We start from the raw sequence: 12,089 nt of genomic DNA, 5'->3' as shown, positions 1-12,089 counted from the left end.
GTAGTAGATTAATGTGTGTTAGCAAGATTTCTATTCCATGAAGAGTTGGAGAACCTGGTACGCATTTGATTTCCCGTGGTACGCCTGAGAATAGGAAGGTTGTTAGATGCTGTGTCTACTTCTGGGAGATTACCTTTTCATGGTGTTGATCTGTCTCCAAGTTGTCACTTTGGCACATCAGATACCATAACCCTGACGGCGGTACCTTAAATTTGGTGGTTGATACTTTAGTACTCTAGATTAATGCGTGTTAGCAATATGCCTATTCCATGGAGAGTTGGAGACCCCGGTAACTCTTGTATGCATGCTTTACATATTTGAGCATTTTGACTGAGATGGATGCGACCTTTGTACATGTTGGCACTTGTTTTCATGTGGTGCCGTTCTGGAGAAATGCTCCATGCCAAACCGTGCATACTGTAGAACCGAGAGCACAAAATAGTTGCACAATGCATAAGGGTTCTTTCGTTAGTTTTGAAGAAATTCTTGACGGTTTGACTCCCGCAGTCTCATGTGCATACAAGCTAGCGTTGACCACCTGATTCAATGACATTAAAAGATGGATAGCTCTCATGGACACTCTTTGGCTTAGCTTTCTGGTGCGCTACAGATCACATTGTGGAAAACTGGCTCTTCAATTTTTAATCCTCGAGATGTCGCAAAAGAAGTCGTTTCTCTCTACCTGAAAGATCAGTAATTGCGAAGTGTCGAGCTTACATGCTACCACTACTAAGTCACGACTTGATATCATTATGGCAGAATTTACAGGTTAGGCGTGTTGTAAGGGTATAGGGAAGATAGCCTTCATCGGGATTTTGGAAGTACAGTGGCCAGGTACGCGTCCAGCTTCTCGTTTTGTTCTCGAGCCACAAACCTTATGCAAATGGGCGGCGTGACGTCGTATCTGGCGAGCAGCGCGTAGGGGATGGAGAAGAGGCCGTCCCCGCATATGAGCCCGGACGCGAGCACCGGCCCGAACACCTGAGCGCCGTCCTTGTCCGTCCTAGCCCACAGGTAGAGTATGAGGCTCCCCACGCACATGTCGATGGCCACCGCCGGGACCAGCAGGAACGACATGGCCATGCCGGTGATGCTCGGGATGTAGTGCTGCGCGCGCCACCTGCAGTGCGCGGCCACCTCCCGCAGCGCGCAGACGACCAGCGCCAGGGCGAAGAAGGAGACGCTCATGGCAAGGCAGTGTCTGGGCAGCTCGAGGTCGCCGACGCCGAGCACGGCGATGGCGCGGTAGATCTTGGCCAGCGGCACCTGGTAGATCTTGTTCCCCATGTCCTCGTAGAAATGGTGGAACACGGTGAATATGGCCGGGTTGATGATGCAGCCGATCCCGGTGCCGACGACCTGGCTGACGAAGAGCGCGCGCGGCGAGGTGAGCGTGAGGTACCCCGTCTTGAAGTCCGACATGAAGTCGGAGGCGGTGGAGACGATGGACGACACGATGCCGCAGATGACGAGGCTCCCCACGACCCCGCCGTTCTTGATGCCGATCCACGACGCGAACAGCAGGATGACCAGCTTGTTGTACTGCGCCGAGAAGTTGGTCTCGGCGACGCCCGTGCCGTAGGCGTTGCAGAAGGCCAGGAGGGGCGCGAACAGGTACGCAGTGGCGACGTGGTAGTAGCGCACCTGGCTGTAGATGTGCGGGATGGCGACGGTGGACAGCGACGCCAGGACGGCGTAGCCGCAGACGGCGAAGGTGCTCGGGATGTGCTCCCGGAGGAACACCTGCGTCCTGCGGCGGTCGTCGAAGCTGAGCACGTTGCGTGGAATGGCGTCCACGTCGGAGAAGGACCTCAGCGTCTCCGCGGCCTCCCGCTGGTGGTTGCGCATGGTCTGCAGGGTCTTCACCAAGATCACCACAAGCTGGAAGATGCCATCGCCAAGAATCATGCCTATGGCACCAAACACCTGTTCATTCGATCTCAGATTAATTAAGCGAACTTTTCCATCAACAATCAGCATATGAATATGAACCAGCCATTCTCTAGCTTCCGAGTCTAACTGTCAGCACCTTGTACCCGTTGATGCCCCGTAAACTGCTTTCCTGGAGATCGGCGGCATACCAGCTGCCCTTTTTGGTTTCGATGTACGGCCACATGACCCCCAGGAGATGATGGCCCCAACGAGCATGGAGATGTTTATCAGGTAAGGGCTGATCATGCCGACACCCACGTATGTTCCATTCAAATTGATGTAGAAGCTGCAAGCATCAGATAAATCAAGCTACCACGTTTCAACACAAGTAATTCTCGTGATCTGAATTCAATTCTTCGAATGGTTGGAATGCAACTTGCAGGCAATTACCCACGATTGAAGGCTTGTAGCCCAAACGACGGGAAGGCGGTGAGGCCACAATGAGGTCCTCCGGTGTAGAACCACTGGAAAATGGACATGAACAAGCTTCCCAGGCACGACCGGATCATGAGCGACACTTGCTTCCTGTAGTCAGAAACATCAATAAAGTACTCCACCCAGCAAACAGACAGGGACATGGACCAGCCATTCTCTAGCTTTTGAGTCCAATTTCTCCCCAATTCCTACCGGATCGGAATTGAACAGTTTCATGTGAATACCATACGTGCGTGCTTACTTTGCTTGCATCGCTCCATTAGGGGTATGGAAGCTGTTGATGAGGTGAGCCGTAGCCGAGCCGCTTGGAAACGTCAACCGGTGGCGGATGATCATCGTCTATACATTAATCGCCCGCATCAGCCCGAGCTATGATTACGTTCATGGTGTTAATTCTATCTTTGATCGGCACGGACGTCCAGTCTTACATACCTTCCTCATTGGGACAATAGCGAGAAGGCCGACGAAGCTGACAAGGAAGTAGTATGCCATCATCCGAGGGAACGTCGGCTCGCTGACGTTCTTCCCGACGAATTCTCCGGTGTTAATTTTCTCCGCCGTCCTATGGTCCATCGCCAGCAAATACGACCCGAATCCCCCTAACAACGTCAAAAACACACACAGAATCAAGGAGTCTATCGAATGGACTCATCATGGTCGACGACGTCGCGTCGAAGAAGAATGCGTACCGCTGTACGTCATGCTGGCGCAGGCGACGACGCAGGTCTGGACGACGGCGTTCTCGTGGCGGGTGAAGGGGCTGTAGGACACGCCGAGCTGGTCGAGCAGGCGCGTCCACGCCCTGAGGAGGAAGAAGCCGAGCAGGCCGGCGGAGATGTTGAGCGTGGGGATGATCCCGGACGTGAACACCAGGTTCATCATGACGCCGCTGAAGACCATGCCCAGCGCCAGGCTCGCCACCACGGCGCGCAGCGTCACCTGCTGCCACCATGGCGGGAGCGGCTGATCCTCGAACGCCCGCTCCGTCGACGGCCCCTCCCTTGGGTCGCCGATAGACTCCATTGATTCTCTTCGTTGATCCCGCAGGTTAAACATGCATGTAATTGAGTTTTTTGTGGAGGGACGTACGTGGAGGAGGGAGGGGCGAAGGAAAAATGAGAGGCAGATACGCTACATCGTTTGCTTCTGTCGTTACTATTATTGACGCGCTAATGGTAGTGGTATGTCGGAGCAGTCCGCCCTTTTATATAGACGCATTCACGCATCCACGGCTAATACTCCCCGCATGTAATCCACACTACGCCAGAGAGCACTGCCTTAAGTTTGTTTACATGAAGTTGAGCATCAGTGAGAGGTACCTCGTCCTTTTTGCCCCTAGTGTGCGCCAAGAAAGTTGCCTACATGTCTGTTTCTTTAAGAATGTGACTATTTCTCAGTCGACTGAGAAATACTTCGTTCTTAGTCAGATGATGTCATCAAATCTCAGTTGCAACTTAGGTTTTAATTCATGACTAGCACGAATCACGATGCAAATCAAATGGTGTAAGACTTAACTGGGCACAATGAGAACTAACAAATCCCATTCTTTAACTTCTAATAACCACACACCACTCCAAGTAACACACATTCATCATGGAGATGGTGTATGAGTTGATGGAGGCAATGCTACTAGGAGAGATTCAGCTAGCTGAGAACTAACAAATTCCATTCTTTAACTTCTAATAATCACACACCACTCCAGCTAACACACATTCATCATGGAGATGGTGTATGAGTTGATGGAGGCGATGGAGATGCTACTAGGAGAGATTTCAGTTGCGTTTCCCTCTCCAATCTTGCTCTAGTGACAAACTTTTTCTCTATTTCGTGTATGTCTCGTACCGAGGTTCTCCTTGCGTGAAAAGAATTGAAGGGATATATCGAAAGGCTATAAGGTCAATGTGGAGTCCTCGACCAAAGGCCGACACGACCGGACGATTGAAGGGACCTGGACCCACTTCAGTGTGGCTTTAGGGGCACTCCACACGAAGGAGCCCTTCTGCCTCCTCTAAGGATCCTCTTGGATCCTTCTGGTGTTGGTTCTCTTCATTCCCGATTTTAAAAAAAATCGCATGCATTTTCTCAGAATTAATTGGATTCCAGATTGTTCATGAAACTTATAAATACATGAGGGGTTTTTCATCCTTCCAAAATTAAATAATCCATCCGATTCTAATTAGTTGTCGCAGATTTAGGCAAAATCCACGACAAACTGCGACAACTAATTTGGATCGGACGTAGTAACAAATAAATTGGACTCGGTGAAAATCCCAATAATCATGGAAAATATGAAAGGAAACATAATCATGGCAAATACCAAGGGAATTCATATAATAAACAACAAAGTTCATATATATGTTATGGATGTATTAACATCCCTGAGCTTAACTTTGCCGTGCACGATTAAACAAAATCTCAAGCTCGTAGATAATTAAACATAAACAAAAGGACTTTTGTCATATTTCTCTTAGAATAGAAAATTAGAGATATCTATCACATGACTCTTTAGAAAGGGGAAAGATAGGCCCTTTGAGTCGCGAAAAGCAGGATTTACATGCTCTTGGTTTTACTAACAACATAATTATGAAAATATTTTGGGAAGGGCCTCTCATGTCAACAGCTCATCGTACCACGAGAGTGTAGTGCTCATATAATTGGCATCTTTAATTTATACACTATGCCACATTTTATTTATTTTCTTTTAGCCTTCAGTGGAAGATTTCTTCCTACGTCTCTCTTGCACATCATACTATTTCTTTCCTTTTTCTCAATTTTCTCTTTTTCTTTTCTTTTGGTGCCTAAGGGCTTGTTTGGTTCCCAGCCACAGTTTGCCAAGCCTAATTTTGGCAAGTGTGGCAGCCACAAAAGTGTGGCTAGGATTTTGGAAGCCACAAAGTGTGGCAAAAGTTGGCAAAAACTTCACTCTATGACAAGTGGGCCATATGATTAGTAAAGTGTGGCAGCTCTAAAGTGTGGCAAAAACCAAACACATACCAAATTGCCAAACTTTGGCTTGGCAAAGTGTGGCTAGGAACCAAACAGGCCCTAACTTTTATGTGCAGGCGGTGATACTCTCTAGTTCTTCTTGTTTTTCTACATAAATGGTAGCCACACCTCTCAAATTCGTGGTCACCCCACTCTACTTTCCCGTGAGCTATGAGCAACACAAAAGAGACCAAGTATTAAAAAAATTCGGTGCAAAATGGCAAATTTACTCTGAATGGAGATAAAATACCACATAGATATGGTGGACATAATAAAACAAATTTGGATTCAGGAAGTTTCGATGTACAAGCAAAAAATACCATGCTTAGTACATGTAAGGCTAGCAAAAGGGAGATTCACCACTAAGGAGAGCTCACAAAAATGGCACAACACACCTCAGTTTATATACCACTATAGATGTTCCAAGTTAAGTTAAATCAACTATGGTGCTCGAAAAACATGAGTAAAATATTTTCAAACCGATGGTTGATGGAGTGTTGGGATGGAGGAGGCATCCCCACGCTTAAGTGTTTACCCTTTCTTCATCTTAGACCTCATTTTTTTTCATATTTCTTTGTCCTAAAAAATTCACAATGATATTCTCCATTTTTATTTGTTTGTGTAGAGTGGTTAGTGCACAATATAATAATTCTTAGGTAATGCATAACTCATTTGCACAAAGAGGATTTTTCTCCTCAAGAAGGTGTTAAGAAAAAATTCAAGGAGGATTTAGGACCAACTAAGCAAATATTCACCATGAAGATCTCTCGTGAGAGATCAACGAAGTTATTTTGGCCCCCATGGGAAAGATACATTGAGAAGGTACTTGAAAGGTTCAATATAAATGACACAAGGTTTTTTACCTAGCTCTCCACTTGCAAGCCATCACTAGTTGTGGAATGATGCCCTACAAGCAAGAAGGATAAAGAAGAAATCAGTAAGGTACTATACCAATCTATTTACTGGGTGCCATGGTGTGCACTTGGTCTGATATTTCCTATGCAGTTAGTGTTGTTAGCGTTGTTAGCCGGTCCATGAAAACTCCAAGTGGGGCTCACTAGAATGTAGTGAAGTGGATACTCAGATATGTCAAAGGTACTTCAGATTTGTGCTTATGCTTTGGAGGCGTGATACGTCTCCGACGTATCGATAATTTCTTATGTTCCATGCTTGTTTTATAACATTACCTACATGTTTTGTTCACACTTTATGATGATTTTATGTGTTTTCCGGAACTAACCTATTGACGAGATGCCGAAGTGCCAGTTCCTGTTTTCTGCTGTTTTTGGTTCCAGAAATCCTAGTAAGGAAATATTCTCGGAATCGGACGAAATCAACGCCCAGAGTCTTAGAATTGGACGAAGCTTCCAGAACACCCGAGAGCCACGATACGGAAAACCTTCCAGAGCCACCGCCATCGCGAAGCCAAGATCTAGGGGACAGGAGTCTCTGTTCCGGCACGCTGCCGGGACGGGGAAGTGCCCCCGGAAGGCTTCTCCATCGACACCGCTGCCATCTCCACCGCCATCTTCATCAACGCTGTTGTCTCCCATGAGGAGGGAGTAGTTCTCCATCGAGGCTAAGGGTTGTACCGGTAGCTATGTGGTTAATCTCTCTCCTATGTACTTCAATACAATGATCTCATGAGCTGCCTTACATGATTGAGATTCATATGAGTTTTGTATCACAATTCATCTATGTGTTACTCTAGTGATGTTATTAAAGTACTCTATTCCTCCTGCACGGTGTAATGGTGACAGTGTGTGCATCGTGTAGTACTTGGCGTAGGTTATGATTGTAATCTCTTGTAGATTATGAAGTTAATTATTGCTATGATAGTATCGATGTGATCTATGCCCCCTTCATAGTGTGATGGTGACAGTGTGCATGCTATGTTAGTTCTCGGTGTAATTGTGTTGATCTATCTTGCACTCTAAGGTTATTTAAACATGAATATCGAATATTGTGGAGCTTGTTAACTCCGGCATTGAGGGTTCGTGTAATCCTACACAATTAGTGGTGTTCATCATCCAACAAGAGAGTGTAGAGTAGTCCTATTATGTGATCATTGTTGAGAGCGTCCACTAGTGAAAGCAGGATCCCTAGGCCTTGCTTCCAAGCATCGAATCTCCGTTTGTTTACTGTTTTGTTGCATGTTTACTCGCTACCATATTTTATTCAGATTGCTATTACCACTTATATTCATTCATACCACTTGTATTTCACTATCTCTTCACCGAACTAGTGCACCTATACATCTGACAAGTGTATTAGGTGTGTTGGGGACACAAGAGACTTCTTGCTTTGTGGTTGCAGGGTTGCTTGAGAGGGATATCTTTGACCTCTTCCTCCACGAGTTCGATAAACCTTGGGTGATCCACTTAAGGGAAACTTGCTGCTGTTCTACAAACCTCTCGCTCTTGGAGGCCCAACACTGTCTACAAGAATAGAAGCACCCGTAGACATCAAGCACTTTTCTGGCGCCGTTGCCGGGGAGGAAAGGTAAAAGGTACTCACACTCCGGATCTTGGCTACTAAGCTATTTTCCGGCACCGTTGTAAGTGCTCGAAGCTATTTCCTTTAGATCCTGCAATTGCATCTTTTTGTTTCTTGTTTTACACTAGTTTGGCATAATGGAAAGCAACATGGAGCTTTTTATTCTTTTTCCTGAGTTAAGACATGGATGGTTTGATTCGAAAATTAAAAAACCCATGGAACATATTAGTATGAACACTTTGAACACCATTGTTGCTAATGATATGGAAAATTCTAAGCTTGGGGAAGCTGGTTTTGATGAGCATGATATTTTTAGTCCCCCAAGCATTGAGGAGAAAATTTACTTTGATGATGCTTTGCCTCCTATTTATGATGATTATAATGATAGTGGTCTTTTGGTGCCACCTGTTATGGAGGATAAATTTGATTATGATTACAATATGCCTCCTATATTTGATGATGAGAATAATAATAATAGCTACTTTGTTGAATTCGCTCCCACTATAGCTAATAAAATTGATTATGCTTATGTGCAGAGTAATAATTTTATGCATGAGACTCATGATAAGAATGCTTTATGTGATAGTTATATTGTTGAGTTTGCTCATGATGCTACTGGATATTATTATGAGAGAGGAAAATATGGTTGTAGAAATTTTCATGTTACTAAAACACCTCTCTTTTTGCTGAAAATCTTGAAGCTGCACTTGTTTTATCTTTCTATGCTTGTTGCATTATGCTTCTTGAATTTATTTATTTACAAGATTCCTTTGTATTGGAAGCATGTTAGGCTTAAATGTGTTTTGAATTTGCTTCTTGATGCTCTCTTTTGCTTCAACTCTTATTTCTTGGGAGTGCATCATTGAAATTACTGAGCCCATCTTAATGGCTATAAAGAAAGCACTTCTTGGGAGATAACCCATGTGTTTATTTTACTACAGCAACTTTGTTTTATATTTGTGTCTTGGAAGTTGTTATAACTGTAGCAACCTCTCCTTATATTAATTTTGTTGCATTGTTGTGCCAAGTAAAGTCTTTGATAGTAAGGTTCATACTAGATTTGGATTACTGCGCAGAAACAGATTTCTTGCTGTCACAAATCTGGGCCTAATTCTCTGTAGGTAACTCAGAAAATTCTGCCAATTTACGTGAGGGATCCTCAGATATGTACGCAATTTTCATTCAATTTGAGCATTTTCATTTGAGCAAGTATGGTGCCTCTTTAAAATTTGTCTTTACGGACTGTTCTGTTTTGACAGATTCTGCCATTTATTTCGCATTGCCTCTTTTGCTATGTTGGATGGATTTCTTTGTTCCATTAACTTCCAGTAGCTTTGAGCAATGTTCATAAGTGTTAAGAATGATTTTGTCACCTCTGAACACGTGAATTTTTATTATGCACTAACCCTCTAATGAGTTGCTTTGAGTTTGGTGTGGAGGAAGTTTTCAAGAATCAAGAGAGGAGGATGATACAATATGATCAAGGAGAGTGAAAGCTCTAAGCTTGGGGATGCCCCGGTGGTTCATTCCTGCATATTTCAAGAAGACTCAAGCATCTAAGCTTGGGGATGCCCAAGGCATCCCCTTCTTCATCGACAAAATTATCAGATCACTTCTCTTGAAACTATATTTTTATTCGGTCACATCCTATGTACTTTACTTGGAGCGTCTGTTTGTTTTTGTTTTTGTTTTTGTTTGAATAAATGCTTGTGTGGGAGAGAGACACGCTCCGCTGGTTCATATGAACACATGTGTTCTTAGCTTTTAATTTTCATGGCGAAGGTTGAAACTGCTTCGTTAATTGTTATATGGTTGGAAACGGGAAATGCTACATGTAGTAATTGGTATGATGTCTTGAATAACTTGATACTTGGCAATGGTTGTGCTCATGTTTAAGCTCTTGCATCATATGCTTTGCACCTATTAATGAATAAATACATAGAGCTTGCTAAAATTTGGTTTGCATGATTGGTCTCTCTAAGGTCTAGATATTTTCTAGTAAGGGTTTGAACAACAAGGAAGACAATGTATAGTCTTATAATGCTTGCAATATGTCTTTTATGTGAGTTTTGCTGTACCGGTTCATACTTGTGTTTGTTTCAAATAGCCTTGCTAGCCTAAGCCTTGTATTGAGAGGGAATACTTCTCGTGCATCCAAATCCTTGAGCCAAACACTATGCCATTTGTGTCCACCATACCTACCTACTACATGGTATTTCTCCGCCATTCCAAAGTAAATTGCTTGAGTGCTATCTTTAAACACTTCAAAAGTTATTACCTCTTATTTGTGTCAATGTTTTATAGCTCATGAGGAAGTATGTGGTGTTTATCTTTCAATCTTGTTGGGAAACTTTCACCAATGGACTAGTGGCTTCATCCGCTTATCCAATAATTTTGCAAAAAAGTGACAATGGGGTTCCCGAGCCCCAATTAATTAACTTTCATAATTTTACAAAAAATAGACACTCCTCCATGGTATGTGATTGTTGGACGGCACCCGAGGATTCGGTTAGCCATGGCTTGAGAAAGCAAAGGTGGGGAGGAGTGTCATCTAAATAAAACTAAAATAAAAAGGCACTCCTTCATGGTATGAGATTGTTGGCAGGCACCCGAGGATTCGGTTAGCCATGGTTTGTGAAAGTAAAGGTTGGAAGGAGTGCCACCCAAAAATAAAAATGTTTCATGGGAGCCGCTCTTTGAAGGTTTGCCTGGCAAGGGGTTAGAGTGCCCACTACCATTCGTTGACAACAACAAACACCTCTCAAAACTTTACTTTTATACTCTCTTTATGTTTTCAAAATCAAAGCTCTAGCACAAATATAGCAATCAATGCTTCCCTCTGCGAAGGGCCTTTCTTTTACTTTTATGTTGAGTCAGTTCACCTATTTCTCTCCATCTCAAGAAGCAAACACTTGTGTGAACTGTGCATTGATTCCTACATACTTGCTTATTGCACTTATTATATTACTTTGCATTGACAACTATCCATGAGATATACATGTTACAAGTTGAAAGCAACTGCTGAAACTTAATATTCCTTTGTGTTGCTTCAATGCCTTTACTTTGAATTTATTGCTTTATGAGTTAACTCTTGTGCAAGACTTATTGATGCTTGTCTTGAAAGTACTATTCATGAAAAGTCTTTGCTATATGATTCAGTTGTTTACTCATTGTCTTTACCATTGCTTTGAATCGCTGCATTCATCTCATATGCTTTACAATAGTATAGTCAAGATTATGTTGGTAGCATGTCACTTCAGAAATTATCTTTTATCATTTACCTACTCGAGGACGAGTAGGAACTAAGCTTGGGGATGCTGATACGTCTCCGACGTATCGATAACTTCTTATGTTCCATGCTTGTTTTATAACATTACCTACATGTTTTGTTCACACTTTATGATGATTTTATGTGTTTTCCGGAACTAACCTATTGACGAGATGCCGAAGTGCCAGTTCCTGTTTTCTGCTGTTTTTGGTTTCAGAAATCCTAGTAAGGAAATATTCTCGGAATTGGACGAAATCAACGCCCAGAGTCTTAGAATTGGACGAAGCTTCCAGAACACCCGAGAGCCACAATACGGAAAACCTTCCAGAGCCGCCGCCATCGCGAAGCCAAGATCTGGGGGACAGGAGTCTCTGTTCCGGCACGCTGCCGGGACGGGGAAGTGCCCCCGGAAGGCTTCTCCATCGACACCGCTGCCATCTCCACCGCCATCTTCATCAACGCTGCTGTCTCCCATGAGGAGGGAGTAGTTCTCCATCGTGGCTAAGGGCTGTACCGGTAGCTATGTGGTTAATCTCTCTCCTATGTACTTCAATACAATAATCTCATGAGCTGCCTTACATGATTGAGATTCATATGAGTTTTGTATCACAATTCATCTATGTGCTACTCTAGTGATATTATTAAAGTACTCTATTCCTCCTGCACGGTGTAATGGTGACAGTGTGTGCATCGTGTAGTACTTGGCGTAGGTTATGATTGTAATCTCTTATAGATTATGAAGTTAATTATTGCTATGATAGTATCGATGTGATCTATGCCCCCTTCATAGTGTGATGGTGACGGTGTGCATGCTATGTTAGTTCTCGGTGTAATTGTGTTGATCTATCTTGCACTCTAAGGTTATTTAAACATGAATATCGAATATTGTGGAGCTTGTTAACTCCGGCATTGAGGGTTCGTGTAATCCTACACAATTAGTGGTGTTCATCATCCAACAAGAGAGTGTAGAGTA

At 43.7% G+C, this 12,089-nt stretch overlaps 1 pseudogene; it reads right to left on the bottom strand.

Moving 5' to 3' along the window:
- Window positions 1-804: 804 nt before the first annotated feature.
- Window positions 805-3,390, bottom strand: LOC124660198 (annotated as a pseudogene).
- Window positions 3,391-12,089: the final 8,699 nt, after the last annotated feature.

This window comes from Lolium rigidum, chromosome 6, assembly GCF_022539505.1.
Source record: "Lolium rigidum isolate FL_2022 chromosome 6, APGP_CSIRO_Lrig_0.1, whole genome shotgun sequence".
In the NCBI taxonomy this organism is placed as follows: Eukaryota; Viridiplantae; Streptophyta; class Magnoliopsida; order Poales; family Poaceae; genus Lolium; species Lolium rigidum.
Note: the sequence above shows the minus strand (reverse complement) of the source record. Positions and strands in the feature narration are given on the sequence as shown.